Genomic DNA, 20,372 nt, shown 5'->3' on the forward strand with positions numbered 1-20,372 from the left:
CCATGTTTCTGTCCCTAAATCTAACAGAACCCTTTAATATTTGAATAGGCACAATACCACTTATTTAGCAATTACTAAATACCAAACACTGCATTAAACATCTGGCAAATAATTCTCACGTAATATATCAATAAATCCTCATGTAAAACTTAAGATGTTAATAATTATTATCCTCATTGAAAATTAAATATTTGAGTTTGGAGAGCTTAAGAAATTTACCCATGTCATTTAGATGCTGATTGTTGGAGGCATGACCCAAACTCAGACCTATCGCTCCAGAATGTAAATGCTATACCATTTGATATTCTGGTTAGAAAAGTTTTGCTAAGAATAGATCCTCAGGATGCTTCTTTAGAAAGAATTTCATGGGAAGAGCAAGATGCATATTCTTTAGAGAATATTGCCAAGATTAATTACCTCAAGAAATTTGTAGACCTTTTTTATGCACTTGAGTTCTGCAAAGGAATTTGACGACGGAACTTTTTATTTTTAAAAAGTTTAAGTGAATATTTAGTAGAAAACTTTATCATTTTGAAATGATATAAAGTAATGATAGAAAGGAAAATGTAGAATGCAGTAAGTAGTCTCATGTAATATTCACAGTATAACATTGCCTGCAATCAGAATCTTCTATGATGGATACTATTCCAGTTCACTAATTCCTGGAGAAAAACAGAATATCTTGGAAGCTGTAAAAGAAAGGAGGAAAAGGGGACTATCTGAGGCTGTCATATTGACAGTGATTATAGAAGTTAAATGTAATTTGAGTACTGCCGAAGACATGATGGTGTTTTTTAATAATTTTTCCATTAATTTTACATTTGATGATATTATTGCCTTCACTGTTTGATTTCATCATTTTGAGATATTATAATCTTGAAGAAAAAACTAAATACTTTGTTTAAATTTCAGGAATTTATGTCAGCATAACTATATCTTGTATTATTCTGTTACAGTAGGTATGCCAAACCTTGGCCCAACAGATCTTAAAATATTTTTCCTCCATGTTAAACCTTTTTACATCCAAAGTGTGGAGGACATAGCAGAGGAATATGTACAAATCCCCATTCCACCTATTGTGGGTGTTTACAGTGACAGACTCTGTCAGTCACAAGACATAAATAACAGGATCCAGAAATGCTTTTGAACTCCCTTTGCGAGGAGTAAAACTTGCTATTAAATGAAATAGATTCTCTCTAAATCTTAGCCAAGTCTTTATTTCACCTCTGAGAAATAAACTAGCTAAAAAAGAAACATTTATGTTCACAAAACTGGGTTACAGTGTCAGCCCATTGACATTCAGTCTTCCTCATAGTCATGGTTGTTGCCATATAGTGGTGCCCTGGTAATTAATTTTCTTGTTAGGTCATAAGGGAGCACTTAAGGAAGAGCTGTAGTAGTTTGCTCCCTTGTACACTGGACAGATAAATCAGTGATCATGGATTATTTTTAAGCCTTTTAACGTTCATTTTAGAAGTAATGCCACACTCAAGAGAGATTTTACATTTCTTTCTCTTTGTTTGAATTTTTCATCAGTAATAAGCCAAAACTCAAAATTACATTTAACACACTCTTGTAAAAACAACAAAACAAAAACTTGGCATACTTAGGTTTTGTCTTGGTCTAGTCTTTGGCCTAAAAAGGATTCTAAAGAAACTACAATTCTCTTCTTGCCTAGAGATGAAGGCAGATGGTATTGAGTACATTTAGTTCTTCAACAACAGTTTTCTATAGCATTAGCAGTAAATCTACCATTTGCAATCTATTGTCTATTTAAATCTATTTAATTTACATTTAACAAGACACCTCTTATTCTTGTGAGTTAATTAAAGAGTTAGTAACTATTAAAAGGATACTAATTGAAATGCAATAAATAACCGAGTTGGTGTGTAATTAACCAAATTTACATAAGTAATAAACACAGTATTGCAGGCTTCCAGAATCAAGTTGAACTAATGCTGATAGTCTAATCTCATACAAGAGCAAATATCTAGGCTTTAATTAGCATAAAACAAAGTAGCTGTGGCAAATTAATTGTATATAATTTTTTTAAGTAACTGCCAAAGAATAATGTAACTATGCCTTATGTGGTCTTTTAACATCATGGTGATCCCTATTAAACTTTCAATGTCTCTTTTCAGGAAGAGAACACGTTCAGATAGGGGGCAAAGGATCACTCCCACCTTCATAGGATTTGTCATTCTCTCTAGCCACAGCAGTTGGTTACTTTTTGCATCCCTAGTTTACCCTTCATATGCCCTTCAGTACTCCATCTCCTACATATCATCATCCTCAATTTAAGAAATGTTTCTGTAGGACTTTCACAGCACATTCTAACTTAGGAGATCTATGCCCCTTGCAACTCCCTAACTTATTATGGTCTTGTGCATTTATGATATGATTTCATAGAAAATATATAGCTCATAGGTCTTAACAGACTTTTGAAAATAATCTCTTTTTTCTCCAGTGTGTGCGAATCTGCCTATAAAACACATTAATGCATCATAAAATGAATCCTAAAACTCCATCTGTGTGTTATTTTGGTGATGTAGCATGTCTTATTCAAGTAAATGGCCATGATATATTCTAAAATGAGGATAAGTGGAAGAAAGATAGAAGCCAATAGTAAACCAAAGTACTTTAGTATTTAGTGTGTGGGTATAGAAGAATATTTGCTGCTGTGAGATTTGTTAAATATATTCATGGTTTTCCTTCTTTTTGCTAAATTATAAGTCTCCAATATGCAGGCTAAACAGAGTCTCTGTTTATCTCTGAAAATGTGGTATTTAGAGTGATTTTTTACTAGTTTGTAACTCATGTGCAAATATTCTCCACTTAAATTCTTCTTGAATGTTTTCACTTGCTTGGAAGAAAAATTAAGAATTTGTCTTTTAAGAAAAGTTTGTGTTATAATCCTTATGCTGATAAAAGACCATGTTATAATTAATAGATCATAATGTTAAAATTCACAAAGACTTCTCTGATTTAATTCTAAGGTTATTGCTTTTGTGGTCTAGGTAATCAGTCTTCACTCTCATTGATATTAAAAACAAAAACATTGGGTTAAAAAAAATCAGATAAAAAATAACCTCTAAGAGTAACATGGATTTGGACAAAAATAAAATAGAAATAACTATGATTATATTCTTATTAAGAAGGAAATAATAGTAGCACATCCACCAAATATATTGGTGGTTTCAATAGTAAAAATAATTCATTAGAAGGGGCCAGCTAACATGTTTATTTCCAAAGAATCTGTAGTCTTTAAAAGAAGTATTTAAGGAATAACAGCATTATATACTGAAAACACTTTTTTTAACTTTGAGAGTGAGAGAGAGGGAGAGCGTGCACGCAAGTGTAAGTGGGGGAAGGGCAGAGAGAGAGAGAAAGACAGACAGAGAGAGAGAGAGAGAGAGAGAGAATATCCTAAGCAGGCTCATAGAGTCCCACGAGGGACTGGGCTCGATCTCATGAACCATGAGATCATGACCTAAGATCATGACCTGAAAAGAAACCAAGAGTTAGCCACTTAACCAACTGAGCCACCCAAGAGCCCTTGAAAACCCTTTTTTAAAAGTCTGGTTTAAGCCTTGCAAAAGGTTTCTGCTACTACCATTAAAATTACAAACTTTAAATTGCCATTGTGTTCACCTGATTTGTAATAATGTAATGCAGAGAAGCATTATCTTCATTCTAAATATATTTAAGTCTTTATAAAATAATAAAGACAAAACATATTTAATGGCAACAATAGATTTTAGGGCTTTCTGCTAAACATGAGAATAATTTGATCATTTTTCTGAATTATGTTCCCTTCTTGTTTGGTTTCTCAACAGCATTTTATATGGAGACATTTCTTGCTATGGCTAATAACTTGTTTTGCAAATAGCCCTTTTTTCAAATTATAAAGATTGATTATACAATTGAACAGTACAAATATTCATATATTTAGATGTCTGTGAAATTGTTTTTCACAATGTTGAGTAATCAAGTTGACAGATTTGAGTGTGTGTGTGTGTGTGTGTGTGTGTGTGTGTGTGTGTGGCGAGCGCGTGTGTGTGTGTATGGGTATATAGCTGTGTCATGCACCCTGTCAGTTACTGGTACAGATTCCATGAAGGTGAAGGCTCTTTGCTCACAATCCATAAACCATATATCCAAGCTATTCTAATTCTTCTCATTTCTTTCCATTGTCTGGAAGCTTGCATACACTAAGCTAGGGACTCTAAAGCTATGCTTCTGCTGCATATAGATGTTCTGTTATTAAAATTTACACAAGGAGTATTTTCCAAATTCATGGAGAAGAAAATAAGAAATAGCATTTTCTAAATTAAGTGTTATTTCTTAACCCTTTGTCATCTGCTATAAGAGCTTGCAGCTACATAGTGAAGGTTAGGGTAACGAATGCTAACAGAAAAACTGAAGGCATGTTTAGAACTGTAAAGCATTTTGTTAGACCAAGTGTGATTTCCATTTGCCTTTATGTAATATTGGCCCTTTCCGCTGGTAAAAAATGATTTATATTTTGAATCCTAAAATCCAATGTCAATATTTCCTAGTGTTCACCAAAGAATGCTTTGACTTCCAGACGCTCAGCCACATGAACACTGAGAATATCTGCACTGAGCTTTTAATTTGACACTTTCTCAGTCTCTTCATTTTCTCCTGTTTTCCTCTCTCCAGAATGCTGACTTACATTCTTGCTGTTGGGGATTGAAGTGAAGTAATTCTCCCTATTGTCTCCACGGCTAGCTCTAACTTAACTGTTCTGCCCAAGGACAAAATGTAAGCATTTGCTCTCATACCCAATTCTCCAGTAAGGAAAACTGTCTGAAAAATCACTGCCTGCCCCTCCCCCAATGTCTGCTGCTACTCTCAGGAATAACATCTGTTGGGAGTAAAGGAAGGAAGCAGGCATGTAGGGAAAGAAGAAAATTACAGTATGGTTGGAATAATGCTATTGGAATAATGGCCTTAGCATTATTCCTGCATGGAACTCTGGAGTTAGGGTGACCATCAGAAATGTCTCAAATTGAGGCATGAAGCCTGGGGTGATTTACTGTCCCTTCTGATGGCTCATTGGATGACTGCCAGTCCGAGGGAAGCATATAACCTTGGGTGAGGTCACTTTCACCTTCCAAGATATTCTAGCAGTGCAGGCAAGAATGCCTTCTTCCCAAAGGCAGGTTGTATGGGTGATGAACCAAAGCATTCAACTGACTACTGACTAGAGTCAGTCACGAAAATTGGCTGGCCTTTCATTTTCCTAATTGCTATGACATAGCTCTCTGTGTAAAGAAGTGCCATTTTGTTTTTAACCATTAAAGTCTTTTAAGACAAATAGTTTAAGGTATTCAAATAATTAGTTTCAATCATTTGTATGTAAGTATACAGATAAGGATAGATAAAAATGTGGAGATAATCTTATGAAATAAATACTGGCATTTTGAAAGTGATTCCCAAATTCAGGTTATAGCCAATTACCAAATAATGTTGCATTGTGTGCAGAATAGGTGAATTTTTTTTTAATTATAAGTGTTTTATCCTCACAGATTATCTAGATCAACTAAGTGTTATAAATGCATTTTCTTATTCTTCTCTGGCCTGAAACAAAGGAATATAAGAAAATATCAAATATTACTTATATCTCAATACTAATTATATTGAGCTATAATATGTGTAGGTAACAGGAATCATTGTTTTCTATCTGAGAAATGTTTACTTGGAATCAAAATTGGGGAAAACTACTTAGTATTATAACAGGATACATGGGGTGCCTGCATGTCTTAGTCCTTGAGCATCTGACTCTTGATTTTGGCTCAGGTCATGATCCCAGGGTCTTGGGATTCAGCTCCATGTTGGGCTCTGCACTGAGTGGGAAGCCTGCGTGAGATTCTCTCTCTCTCTCCTCCTTTCCTCTCCCCTGCTCGCATGCTCTCTAATATGTTTTGTAAAAAAAAAAAACACAAAAAAACAAAATCAGGATAAGTAAACCATAAATTTATTCTTAGAACTTTTATAAACCTTATTGTGAGAATTAAAATTTTATTATAACTTTCAATCAAAATTGTTTTGATTGCACTCTGTTTAGATAAAATCTATCACAACTTGTGTCTATTTTGAGATCTATTGTTATTGAGGAAATCTTATTATATGACCACATTTTGAGGCATAACTTTGATTTGTACCATATTACTTTCTCTTCCTGTACTCCTATAGCCAATTGAGAATTCTATCTCAATATAATAAAGCAGATTCCATCATTTGTAATGAAATAAACCTGCTATGGGTTTTATTGAAGTGAGGATAAATCCTGAATATCCACTTATGATTCTTACATTTATTCACTCAAAAATATTTATTATTCACCTATTATGCACGTCACATTTGGCCTTAATCTGTTGGAGTATTTGGAAGTCTACTGAAAAATTATATATCTCAGAAAGGTCAGTGGAACTGATGATTAATAGATTCACTTTATAGAATATCCAAATTAGCTATTTCTAATGTCCAGAAAATATAGAAAGTTAATAAATTGAATTACATATACTTAAGTATTTAGTGTCAAATAATTTCTATTGTTTAGCCACCTATTGTATCATGTATTTGGTTTGTAAAAATCATCTACACTGGAAACACTGGTGAGCAAAGCATTGTATTAATTTGTGGTGGCATCTCATTCATACTGTTTTAGGCAAAAGGTATTCTAAAAAGGTGAACAATTCCAGGAAAATGGTAGTACATTTGCAGTTCAAAGTTTTGCCACAAGTCAAAACTATTGAAGCCTCAGACTGTTCACTCTAGTGTTAAGGTGAAGTTGGAGCAGTTACATAGTTTTTCAGGCATTTTGGAGCAGTAATCTAGTAGTTCACTGCTTGAATATTGAAGTGTCACTTCTGGGAGTAACAGTCCTACTGAGTCACATCTTATAATTGGAAAAGCCCGACTCCTAAGTCAGAAACACATTTGTATGTTACATTTTCAATGTGTTGGCACTGGCAGTTATAGAACTTAGGAAATTTTATGTTCTTGTACAATTTATACAGGTAATGGATTTATTCATCCTCTTTTTTTTTTATTTTTGTATGTAACGTTGATTTAGGTGATACCATACATTTAGGCGTATTTTTAATTCTATAGCAGTCATTACTCTAGCTTTAAGAAAGAAAGAGCAGACAATTTATGTTCAAAAACTCAGATCATAATAGGTTATCTTTTACATTTTGAAAGACTTTGTGAGTTTTCACCTGCCACAAATATCTACAAATGCTCTGTTTAACACAAGTGTATTCTGCAGTGGACAAATTTGCACATTCATGGGTTATGCACAAGTCTCCTATGAAATACGGAGACTACCTGTCTCTTTCAGAAAAGGCTGCAACCAGTTTTCTCTCCTTGTCATCCCTGAGTCTGAAATAGCAAATGGAAATTAATTCTTTTCAATGGATTATTACCTTAGAATAACTGATAGAAATTTCAATGAGTGAAAAGAACCCTTGCCTGAGAAAATATCGTGGCTAGGGGCACCTGAGTGGCTCAGTGTGTTAAGCATCCGACTTTGGTTCATATCATGATCTCACCGTTTGTGAGTTTGGGCCCCATGTCAGGCTCTGTGCTGACAGTTCAGAGCCTAGAGCCTGCTTTGGATGCTGTGTCGCCCTCTCTCTCTGCCCCTCCCCTGCTCGTGCTCTGTCTCTCTGTCTCCCTCTGTCAAAAATAAATAAACATTAAAAAATTAAAAAGAAAATATTGTGGCTAGGGAAATATTAATTATTCTAAATATTATGCTTTATCAAAAGCACATTCACAAACAAGTAGACAAATTTAGAGAGGTTAATAAAAATTACTAAAGATATGCTTTGCAAATTTACTTTAGTTAAAAGGGTCCTATCTGAGTTAAGTACCATGTCACGTAGAGGACCCTGAATCCGACCTTAATTTAGGATTCTATACTCATGAGCAACTCCTGAAATAGACTACTTATTTTAACTGGTAATTATAAACACACACACACACACACACACACACACACACACACACACACACAATAGTGATATTCTAGTGAAATAGAATTCTTGTGTACAGGACCTACCTTGAATTATATAATTAAAGTATGCTGTGTCATCATTCTGACTGTTGTGTTGTAGTTTGGGCTCATTAACGCAAAACATTGCTCAAGGTATTTAACTTCTGAGTTTTGAACCTAACTGAAAAGAATAATTACAAATGCAATGTGTAAATGAGGTAGAATCACGTTCTTCTGAGTTTGCTTTGCTTAATCTATTTAAAATTTCTGTGAGTTGGACTTGCCCAAACCTTAACCATAAAAAGGACAAAACACTTTCACAAGCCGAAAAACATTGTAATTTATAAAAAATAATACAATGCCCATAGGGGACTAACCTTAAATCAATGCCAGGTTGGGTTTCGAAATATTTTTAGCGTGTTTAAGTTGTACAAGATTTAGATGCTTTGCAGAGACATAATAAAAGATGACAGGTTAATTAAATATTGGAGATGCGCCAAAACACAGATCCCTCCTCATCACAGGGTTCAGCAGGTGCTTCCTTCTCAAGTGTTATATCTCAGTTGTAGGGAAGTTCACAAACTAATTAGGATCATGCTGGATGACTGGTTATTACTTGAATAACTTGGTATTCAGGGTTTAGGAATATTAACATGATATAACACTGGAGGAGCATGCAAACATTTACTAATAGAGTTTGTATTAACCCACGCAAGTGCTATGCTTGTTTCTTTGTGTGTTTTTGTTTTTGTGCTTTTTTAGAAATTTCACTTAAAATGAGCAGAAATAGCACATGGGGAAACAAAGATACAAAAATCTGTCTCACAAAAAGCAACCAAAAGTAAATCTAAGAGATCATTATTTCCTAAACTTGTGATGATGTGGTTAAGGGGTTGTTACATTGCAGGGTTAGCTTTGTCTGAATATTATCAGTTCCTTGATGTTTTTTTTTGATAGACCAAATAATCTAAATTATAATCTTGCTTACATTATAGTATCAGAATTCTAGGAACTTCTTAGAATTTTCTAATCAGATTATTTCCGTTTATATTTTCTTTTTTATCTGTTTATACACTCCCACCTTCCACAGATGAAGATCTCTTTGAGGAACTTCATCTTTCATGTTTGCCAAGAAAATCTAGTATCAGAATAATTATAAGAGAAACTCATTAAGTATTTAAGGTAAATTAATAACAGATTACAATGTTAATTATAGATCACTTACTTCAATGTATAATTTTTATATTATTGCAATTTATAATTAGTAACAGATTATATAAATTGAATTGTTAGTAGGTTAACTTTCTATGTGTTGAACTCAATTGCCTGAGGGTATCCAAACATATCTTTATTCCTCATACAGAATCTCTTGTAAATCCTGTATCTGTGGATTTTCAGTGAATCACACATACAAACACATACTATAAACACTGATTACATTTTTATAACCTTTTTCTTTTCATTCTGAAGTGCAACCAAGTCTCATTTCTGTGCACCCAACCCATGCCGTATAAATAAATCTATATTAATGGGGCCCTTTAAAATAGAGTCATAACAAGAAAGAGTAAATCACACAAAAAGTCAGTCATTTATATTTACCATTTAGAATCTCTTCACTCAAAGGCATGCATATTTTATAAGGAAACCATAACTGCACCAGATATTGGAGAGAAAATTATGACTCTGCTTGACCATGTGGTACCAGACAAATGTACCAGTTTTGGGTCCCAAAATGGTGAAATGCCTTCAAGCCAATCTGAAAGAAATAATAACAATTTGAAATAATGTGCGCTTAGTTTCCATTTGTACACCTCTGAGTACACTATTAATTTTGTGGTTAAAGGGCTATTACAGAAAAGAACAGAATGAAGTAATATTCAGCAGGTGCTAGACAATATGTGCACACGATAAGCATCAGGGAGCCACCTGGGTTTGTCTAACTCCAGCCAAATCAATCTTTTATCCAATAATGAAAGATGATTCAGACATAGAAGGAAAGAGAGTACAGCATTGTATATTATTCCTAATGCAGTGATATACTTTTAGTGCAGATTAACTATTTGAAATCTCTCTTCCTCTCACTCTCCATATACATATATTTATATGCACAAATACATATATATGAAAATATCAATCTGTATAAATATAGATAACTGTATTTCTACAGGCCTTCTTCGAAAGTTGAAATGTCCTAAAAAGAACTGGCAAGGCTGGATACAGCCTTTCTTTTCTCTAGTATTGAATTAAGAAGGAAAATATGTGTCATTCCCCAAGCAATAGCAATCAATAAGCATTGATAGCATGCCTATTAATATTTTTAGCATTATTAATGGTGGCTAGATCTGTGTAATTAGTGTCAGGTTATAGAATTAATTTATTTGTTCACCAAAGATTTAGGGAGTTCAAGCTGTGTCCAAGAGAGTTGCTACTGTGTGGTACATGGGATTTGGTTAATTGTGTCTTAGTTTCTTTCCTTTCATTTACAAAATAGAGACAATAATAGTTCTATTTATTGAGGTTGTTTGGGAAGATGTAATAAGCTGATACAAAGAAAATTCTTGGAAGAATGTCTATTAGCACTTAGTAAGCACTGAATATATGGTAGAATACAGATAACATGCTACTTTTTGTTTTGATTAAAGAGATAAGCTCTAATTTTTTTTTATGTTTATTCATTTTTGAAAGACAGAGACAGAGCACAAGCAGGGGTGGGGCGGAGAGAGAGGGGGACACAGAATCTGAAGCAGGCTCCAGACTCTGAGCTGTCAGCACAGAGCCCGACGTGGGGCTCGAACCATAAGATCATGACCTGAGCTGAAGTTAGATGCTCAACTGACTGAGCCACCCAGGCACTCCAAGAGATAAGCCCTAATTAAATCTTCTTATACCAAATGCTGAGGGCCTGTCCAGACTTCTTAGTTTATTAGATACTATTTAAGTGGGAAAGACAGGTATTTACCAGGGGTTAGAATATTTTTTCCCTGAAATAATATTACTTTGATAGACATGGACTTTTAATTCTGTGAAGGCATTCTTTGCAGTGGGAAAGATGAGCATGATGATTTTTAAGATTATGGCTTTGCCAATTTTTTTTTCTTTTTGGTCTTTTCTATGGTCAGCAGCTTTTTTATTCCTCAGGTTATAGAAGAGGTAGCACACATCTCTGATATTACTTAACAGGTGATAGTGCTGTTTATAAACCATCGGTGAGAGATGGTTGAATACCAATGTACAGTTTGCCTTACTTGTAGGAGGTATGAGAAAAGGTTAATACAGGGGATAAAAATGCTGTTTCCAGTATCCCAGTGGGTATTAGAGCCGAGCAGCTGAATGCTCTCATCTTTGGTAAGAAGCATGAGACTTGAGATGTAATAAAGTTTTATGCTTTTGGTAAAATCATTAAATTCTCTGGGCCATTGTGTTATTATCTTAATGATGAAGACGCTAGTTTAGTAAGATACCATTGAGTACTAAAATGTTAGTATCTGTTCTGGTACACTTTTTGTAAGCTAAAAGAATGTCTCCTTTTACAGTTTACTGCAATAGATGTGGAGTGACCATCATTCCTATCATTTTCAGTCTTTGAGTAGACAACCCTTATATAGAATTTTAAAAGAAAACGTGAAATATTCTCCATATTTCCTAGTCATGTCAACTATAAAATACTTTAAACTACTTCAAGGAAGTGGCAGGTGCAAAAGTTTCTGTTACTGTTCAGCTGTAGGACAGAAATGTTTAACTCTTTGGAATACCAGTCTAGTTTTCTGAGTTCATCATAAACAAACTAAATATTTTTATGAAAAGTGTCAATAAATATCCCAGAAATGGTTGTGCTACCAAACAGTGTGGAGCAGATGATATATCAATATTTAATTTCCTACTGCATTAGATCTCTGCCTCCAAAGAAAATTATAAATTACTATAGATGTGTTCTGAATATGTGCAGCTCCATTCTTCATTGAACAAACTAAGTTGAAGAATGTAGCTTGAAGTGTATTGAAAAATTTAAAAAAAATTATTAGGGGAAGAAGAGAATATTTTTTCCTGGTCTAAAAAAATGTATTTAGAGAATATGCATCAATTTAATTTTTAAACCAAATTTATTACAAAATGTGCTAAGGCAGTGAACATGTTTTAAACGGTGTTCGTCTTTTTAAGGCGGGAAATAAGTTGCATTTACAATTTAATTCTAATCCATTTGGTTAGACAAGTTAAATGTGAGAATGTAAATAGAGAACCTGAAGAGAAGAGGAAAAAATCTCTTTGGAAACAGGCTATTTTTTTGTACCACTCTGTTAATTTGTCAAGACAAGGGTGTGAGCAAATTCAGGGTCAGAATGATTTATGGTGATTCATTCATTTTAATTATCTTTCTAAAGTTTTGAATAAACACTACTCAAACTCTTTTGGTCTTCTCTTTTTGGTTAATGGGCCTTTTATAAGAACATTGCATTGTAATTAAGTGATCAAATTCAGGCTGCTACAATAGAAAAAGCCATAAACTGCTTTCAGATTTCAGGAAGTGCAAAATCATCTCATTTCCTCTGACACCATAACTTTTATTGTTTGATTCATGCTTCTTCAACCTTTCTACCTCGTTTCTAAAACAGACCTTAGGTAACACTGAAAAAAAAAAAAAAAACTAGAATATATAGAAAACTAGAAACAAAGAGAAGATTATTTCTGGGAGGATAATGAGAATCAACTGAGATTCCAAAAGAAAGACACTTGGTCATGGAGAAGAGGACAATAAAGAAAAGCTCAAAAATTTTGCTCATTTATTTCAACACTATAGAAGTTTTCAAATCCAGTTTTATTGCTTAGGAATGAGCATTTGAACCACAAATAATGGTCCTTTATTTTTAGAAGGTATCCAGGATTAGATATAACAATGCCTTCCTGTGCTTCAAAGTAACTTATTCCCCCAAGCAATCATGATAAGTAGAAAAGCCCACCCTCATATGAAACATTTAACTCTTCTATTGAGTTTCCCAAGTGTGTGCTCATTTTCCCCAAAGTAAGATTAAAAACAATTGTATGCAAACATTTCTGTGTCTTACACTATTCTAGTTTCTCTGAGGTATAAACAATAAATTTCCCCAGTGCCTCACTCATTTCCAGATCTTATTCCAAAAGAGTGCACAAACTAATTAAGAAAAATGCATTTATTAAAAAATCCTGGGAATTTTTTGTTATCTCAGATGAGCACAGTACTTTGCAACAATTAAAAGCCTGCTTCGACCTGCATTAAAAGCTTTGCTAAGGGGCGCCTGGATGGCTCAGTCTGCTAAGAGTCCAATTTTGGCTCAGATCATGATCTCACAGTGCATGAGTTTGAGCCCTGGGTCAGGTTCTGTGCTGACAGCTCAGAGCCTGGATCCTGGAGCCTGCTTTCGATTCTGTGTCTCCCTGTCTCTCTGCCCCTCCCCTGCTTGTGCAAGCTCTCTATCTCTTTCTTTCTCTCTCTCTCTCTCTCAATAATAGATAAACATTTAAAAAAATTAAAAAAAAAAAACTTTGCCTCTATTAGCATCATATACTTTGTTACTTCCAAATGCTTTGATTTGAGCATATATATTTTAAAAATTGATTCCTGCAAAGTTTGAAAGTCTAGAAGAGAGGAAAAACCCATTATTAGCCTTAGAAATTCTATTTCTATCATTTTAAGGGTTAAATGTAAGATCTTTTACAAAGATAGACTCAAAGTCTAGGAAGTTAACACTGATTCAACTACCAGTAATCCAAAGTGGGGAAGAGCAGAGAAATGCCTTCAAAGACACAGACTAAAATCCCTTAGGGAAAAAGAAACTATTGAGATTTAGCAGCTTAGAAGAACTGCATACCATGACAACTGAAGATACTTGTGGTTCTTCGAAATGAAAAACATTTCTTAGTTTTCTTACTAGACCAATAAGCAGTAGTCTAAACAGAAGTAGCTGAAGCTAACTCATTTGCATTTCCTTACGGACATGTGTGTGTAAGTCTGTTCTTAAGAAAAAAAATCAGAAGATGAAAGAAAAAATCTCATCTTAACCATGTATCTTCAGATATTGTGCACCGAAAGGTACAAACTTCATGAAATCTTTCTGCGGGATATGTTATGACAAAGAGGTTTTAAACTCCTCAATGTAACTGACAACGAGGCAGGTGATTAAAAAGGAAGGAAAGACTATAAGTTACAAGCATGATGAGAGAGATACTCAGATTTCATTAATTTACACATCTTTCTTTCCATGTTTCTCCTTGCCCATGCTGGCTCTAACATGCTGTGCCCAGACAAGGACTAATTTTCTCACTGCTCCTTACATATAGGTGAGACCATTTGAATATTTCTCTCTTAATGACATTTGAAGCGAAGGAATATATGACACTTTGAAGCCAATGATTTTAATTATTTTCCAGCCTCTTCTTCTCATTTTAAACTCACCTATGTGGGTGTTGGGAATCCCAGGTGGATATCCTACACTAAAATTATGACGAGTTGCTTATATTGTACATGAGCATTATGTCACTGGGAAAATTATTTCTTGAGTCACTTCAATGAAGTGGCTACTGATGATGACTTCCATGTAGCAAAGCTACAGCCTGAAGACCTGCTGCTTGATCTTACATAAGTTCTGAATTTGGGGGCTTGTGACAACTTTATTTCTCACTTTAATTAATAAAAGTGCAATCTGTTTTTTTTCCTTCAGTCTCCACTCTTTAGTTAGCATAAGACAGTCCCTGAGGGACTGATTATCCCTGAAAATAGAAAGAAGGGCATCCCTGAGCTTCTAAGGCAGAGAGCCAGATGCAGACAGCCTTCTCTTTGATCATTTTATTATAATTTACATCTTCATTCATCCTAATCATTTTTAAGATGGGATATAAATGTGTTTGTTTCCAAGTAATCCATCTTTAGAATCCTAGTTTAACAATCTCTGCCTTTCTTATAAAATGTTAATGTTTTATTTTAAATCAAATACTAAGTTATATTGAGTGCATTTGATCAGAAAGAAATTTGTCATCCTGGTACATAGAAATTTTTGAGGTTATTAATAAATACATCAGTTGAATGTGATTCACTTTTTCTTGGAGGTATGTGTGGAATTCTGCATCTGCTTTTTTTTTTTAATTTTTTTTAACGTTTATTTATTTTTGAGACAGAGACAGAGCATGAACGGGAGAGGTTCAGAGAGAGAGGGAGACACAGAATCTGAAACAGGCTCCAGGCTCTGAGCTGTCAGCACAGAGCCCGACGCGGGGCTTGAACTCACGAACCTGTGAGATCATGACCTGAGCCGAAGTCGGACGCTTAACCGACTGAGCCACCCAGGCACCCCTGCATCTGCTTTTGTATTGAAATATTACACAGTACATCCCCATATTTGGAAGATGTCATGGTGAAAGTGGTGGGCAGAATAATAAACCCTTAAAAATGTGCTAAACAATCCCTGGGATGTGTATATTGTTACTTTACATGGCAAAGAGTCAAAGGGCCTTTGCAGAAATGAATAGGGATATGTATTCTGAGATGGGAAATTATCCTGGATTATCCAATTGACCAAATTTAATCACATGAGTCCTTAAAAGCACGAAACTTTCTTGGCAGAGCTTAGAGACAGATGTGACCATGAAGAAGGGTCCAAGAACTGAAATAGTGCTGCCTTTGCAGATTAGGGAAGGAGAGCCCCAGCTAAGGGATATATAGATCTCTGGAAACCAGAAAAGGCACGGAAACAGGTTTCCCCTAGAGCATTCTTGGGAGGGGGGAAACACAGCCATCTTGACATCCTGAAATCTGTGTGGGACTTTTGACCTTCAGAAATGTAAAATAACAAATTTGTGTTGTTTTAGCTGCTAAATTTCTGGTAATGTGTTAGTATGGCAGTAGAAAACCAACATAGTAAATAATTTACATAGATTATAAGGAGATACTTGTGAAGGCACCATGTCATCTTGAAGATGAAGGACAAGAATAAAACAGAAGAAGAACTCTCAGAGAACCAACTGCACAAACAACATATCATAGAGTCTCTTAGGGGAGTCTACATCTCACTAATGACTTTTAAAGGAGCAGTATCATTTGTACACAAAGGACACTCTTAACGGGACAAAGATGGTATGATCTCAAATTTGGGAAAAGCATGAAGTTGAAGGATTTTGGGTGATAAAAGAAGATGCATCAAGTATGAAAATATTTAAAGTAGGATGCCAGCCTGTTTTTTTTTTTTTTTTTTCTCACTGATATTCTTACCAACAGGACAGTAGACTAAGTATCCATGATTCCAATTAAAAGAAACCTGGAAGTCTCACTCACTGTAGCCAGCCTGGATTCTGCCTTCTCCCACTGCCTGGTCTCTGCATCCACTGACGCCACCTCCACCTCCACCAACGGCAATAGTAGAGGAGATTGCTGGGCTCGTCATTGACAATGGCTCTGACAAGCTCAAGGCAGGCTTTGCTGGGGATGATATCCCCTGGCCATTTTCCTGCCCATGGTTGAGTGCCCCAGCAACAGGGCATTATCGTGAGCAGGTACCAGAAGGACTCCTACATAGGTGATGAGGCCCAAATCAAACCGGGCATCCTGACCCTCAAGTACCCCACCGAACATGGCATTGTTACCAACTGGGATGACATGGAGAAGATGGCACCATACCTTGTACAACGAGCTGTGTGTGGCTCCTGAGGAGCACTTCGTGCTGCTGACCAAGGCCCCCTTGAACCCAAAGGCTAGCCATGAAAAGATGACTCAGATCATGTTCCAGACCTTCAATACCCTAGTCATGTACATGGCCATCCAGGCTGTTCCCTCTGCGTATGCTTCTGGCCATGCCACTGGTATTGTCATGGGCTCTGGGGATGGGGTCACCCACACTGTGCCCATCTATGACGGGTACACCCTGCCCCAAGCCATCCTGCATCTGGACCTGGCTGGCTGCTACCTGATGGAACCACCTCATGAAGATTCTTGGGTAGCTTGACTACAGCTTCACCACCACCACCGCAGAATGGGAAATTGTGAGTGACATCAAGGAGAAGCTCTGTTTTGTTGCCCTGGATTTCGAGCAGGAGATGGCCACTGCCACCCCTTCATCCTTCCTGGAGAAGATCTATGAGCTGCCTATGTGCAGGTGATTACCATTGGCAGTGAGTGGTTCTGCTGTCCTGAGTGCTCCTCCAGCTCTCCTTTCTGTGTATGGAGTCCTGTGGTATCCACAAGACCACCTTCAACTCTATCTTGAAGTGTGACGTTGATTTCTGAAAGGACTGCTATGCTAACATGGTGCTGTCTGGTGGGACCATCATATACCCGGGCAATGCCAACAGGATGCAGAAGGAGATCACAGCCCAGCCTGATGAAAAGCAAGATAATCTCTACTCCTGTACTTAAGTACTCTGTGTGGATAGGGGGCTACATTCTGCTGTCTATCTTCCAGCAGATGCAGATCAGCAAGCAGGATTGTGATGGGTCTGGCCTCTCCATCATCCATCACAAATACTTCTAAACGGAGGACATGTGTAGCATTTGCTACATGAGTGAATTCTGAAGTATACATTTGCCCAAATGTATACACCTCATGCTAGCCCCATGAAACTGGAATAAGCCTTTGAAAATAAACTTGTCTGGGGTGCCTGGGTGGCCGCAGTCGGTTAAGCGTCCGACTTCAGCCAGGTCACGATCTCGCGGTCCGTGAGTTCGAGCCCCGCTTCGGGCTCTGGGCTTATGGCTCAGAGCCTGGAGCCTGTTTCCGATTCTGTGTCTCCCTCTCTCTCTGCCCCTCCCCCGTTCATGCTCTGTCTCTCTCTGTCCCAAAAATAAATAAAAAACGTTGAAAAAAAATTAAAAAAAAAAAGAAAATAAACTTGTCTTTGAAGCTTGTATCTGATATCTGCACTGGATTGTAGGACTTTATTTATTTATTTATTTATTTATTTATTTATTTATTTATTTTGCATGTGAAATTCCAGTTTTCCCAATACCATTTAATGAAGATACTATCCTTTCCCCACTGAGTATTCTTGGCTCCCCTGTCCACTATTAATTGCCCATAATTACTCTTGGGCTTTTCATTCTGTTCCATAGAGTCTATGTGTCTGTTTTTATTCCTATACCATACTGTTTTGATTACTATAGTAATTATTGTAGAATAATTTGAAACCAAGAAGTGTGATGTCTACAACTTTATTCTTAATATTGCTTTACATTTCAAGGTCTTTGCTGGTACCATTTGAATTTCTGTGAAAAATTCATTGGGATTTTGATAGAGATTGCATTAAATCTATAGAATGGGGTAGTATTTTTTTAAAAATAATATTAACACTTCTGATCCATGAACACAAAATATCTATTTGTGTTTTCTTCTATTTCTTTCATCATCTTATATTTTTCAGAGTTGAGATCTTTCTCCTCATAGGGTAAATGTATTCCTAAATATTTCATTATTTTTGATGCTTTGGTAAATGGGATTTGATAGATAATAGATAGCAGATATTTTTTTCAGACATTGTTGTTGTATAGATACGTGTTTTTTGTCTGTTGATTTTGTATCCTAAAACTATACTGAGTTTATTATTCTATCAGTTTTTCTGGTGACATTTTTAGTATTATCTACATCAAAGATCATGTCATCAACAAACATACAAGGTAACTTTTTTCTTTCTAATTTGGATGTCTTTTATTTCTTTTTCTTGCCTAATCATTCTGGTTAGGACTTATGGTACTATGTTGAATAAAAGTGGCAAGAGTGGGCATCCTTGTCTTGTTCCTAATCTCAGACGGAAAGCCTACAACCTACCATCATTGAGTATATTAGTTGTGGACTTGTCACGTGTGGTTTTCAATATATTGAGGTATGTTTATTCTATACGCAATTTTTTTGAGAGTTTTTATCAAGACAGGATGTTGAATGTTATCTTTTAGTATCTACCTAGATGGTCTTATGATTTTTGTCTTTCATTCTATTAATGTGGTATATCACATTTATTGATTTGCATATGTGAAACTATTCTTGCATCACAGGGATAAGTCCCCTTTGATCATAACATGACCTTTTTCATGTGCTGTTGAATTTGGTTTGCTACTATTTTGTTGAGAATTTTGCATCTATATTTATCAGGGATATTGGTCCATAGCTTTATTTTCTTGTAGTGCCCTTACCTGGCTTTGGTATTACGGTAATGCTAACCTCATAAATGATTTTGGAAGTGTTCCCTCTTTAAATTGTTGGAAGATTTTGAGAAGGATTAGCGTTAATTCCTTAAATGTTTAGAATTCACCAGTGAAACCTCTTGGTTCTGAGCTTTTCTTTGTTGGGAAATTTTTGATTGCTGATTCAGTTTCTTTACTTGTTTATTGATATGTTCAAATTTATATTTTTTTCATTATTCAGATGTGGTAAGTTGCATGATTCAAATGTGGAAAGTTGTTTCTAGAAATTTATCAATTTATTCTAAGTAATACCATTTGTTGTCATAATTATTCATAGTAGGTTGTTAGGATTTTTTGCATTTCTTTTATCAGTTGTAGCATCTTTCATTTCTGATTTTACATATGGAAGTACTCCTTTTATTTTTTCTTGGTAAGTCCAACTGAAGGTTTGTTAATTTTTGTTTTTCTTTTCAAAAAAACACCTCTTATCATCTTTTATATATTTTTTCTCTATTCTCTGATCTTCTTCCTTTTGCTAACTTTGGGTTTATTTATTTATTTATTTATTTATTTAGTTGCTTGAGGTTTAAACCTAGGTTATTTGAGATCTTTCTCTTTTTTTAATGTAGTCATTTATTGGTGTGAAAGTCCCTGTTAACACTGTGTCTGGTGCATCTCATAACTTTTGTTATGTTTTGCTTTCATTTTTTTCTTGCAAGATATTTTTTGGTTTCCCTTTTGATTTCTTCTTTGACCCATTGGTTGTTCAAGAGTGTGTATAATTTTCACATATTGTAGATTTTCCAGAGCTCTTTTTGTTATTAATTTCCAGTCTCACACCATTTTGGTCAGAAAAGAGAACTTTGTATGATTTGTTAAATTTGTTAAGATTTGTTTTGTTACCTAACATATGATTATATGTTTGAAAATGTTTTATGTGCACTTAAGAGTATATATTCTGCTTCTGTTAGATGAAAACTTTTGTATATATCTGTTAGGTCTATTTGGTCTAAAATATGGTTCAATTAAAACATTTCCTTTGTTGATTTACCCATTGTCAGGAGTGGGGAATTGAAGTGTCTTACTGTTATTGTATTGCTATCTACTACTCCCTTCACATCTGTTAGTACTTGCTTACTATATTTAGGTGCTTCTCTGTTGGATATGTGTGTGTGTGTGTGTGTGTGTGTGTGTGTGTGTGTGTGTGTGTGT

The 20,372-nt window shown here is 35.3% G+C and overlaps 1 pseudogene; it reads left to right on the forward strand.

Annotated features, from left to right (window-relative positions):
* Window positions 1-17,517, forward strand: part of LOC121040423 (actin, clone 302-like) — an 86,485-nt pseudogene extending 68,968 nt beyond the window's left edge.
* The last annotated feature ends 2,855 nt before the right edge of the window (window positions 17,518-20,372 follow it).

The sequence above is a fragment of the Herpailurus yagouaroundi genome, unplaced genomic scaffold (assembly GCF_014898765.1).
Source record: "Herpailurus yagouaroundi ecotype Mexico unplaced genomic scaffold, PumYag 28, whole genome shotgun sequence".
NCBI classification, from domain to species: Eukaryota; Metazoa; Chordata; class Mammalia; order Carnivora; family Felidae; genus Herpailurus; species Herpailurus yagouaroundi.